This window comes from Brassica oleracea, chromosome C1 (assembly GCF_000695525.1).
Source record: "Brassica oleracea var. oleracea cultivar TO1000 chromosome C1, BOL, whole genome shotgun sequence".
In the NCBI taxonomy this organism is placed as follows: Eukaryota; Viridiplantae; Streptophyta; class Magnoliopsida; order Brassicales; family Brassicaceae; genus Brassica; species Brassica oleracea.
The window spans coordinates 26,903,863-26,904,396 of record NC_027748.1 but is presented as its reverse complement, the minus strand read 5'-3'; positions in this window follow the sequence as shown (position 1 = coordinate 26,904,396).

Genomic DNA, 534 nt, shown 5'->3' with positions numbered 1-534 from the left:
CCAAAAACGGAAATATGCCTAATTGCTCTAAGTGCTAAGTTTGCTCTGAGAAAAGCCCTCCTCCATGCCTCTCGCCTAGGACTCCTTATATACTGGCTCCTAGGTCGGTTTACGCTTTTCCTCTTCTGCCCTTAAGCCGCCATAGCATAAAAAATGGAGATATTCAATTTTTTCCGCTCTTCGTAATTATCTTCAAAATTTCGTATTTATCCGCGGAAACTTGACATTTATCTTTCCTTGCGAACCAAGCGTAAACCGTCATGCGGCTTACGGGCTGTTGGTTAAGAAATCGTAAGTTGGTCCTCGGGTCATGTCTTAGGTCCCTTTGGGCCGTCTTCTGACTCGAAGCGTTTATTACGGCTTCTTTCGATAAAGAACAAACTTTCCGCAGTTTTAACGGTAAAGTTTGATAGATAACTTAGAATGGCGGGGAACGTGAAATGTCTTCGCTACGGTACTCGGGAAATAGCATCGAAGGGTAGACGAGAATGCATGGACTAATGTCGTATCGACGTTTCGGAAGAGCTCGGTCGC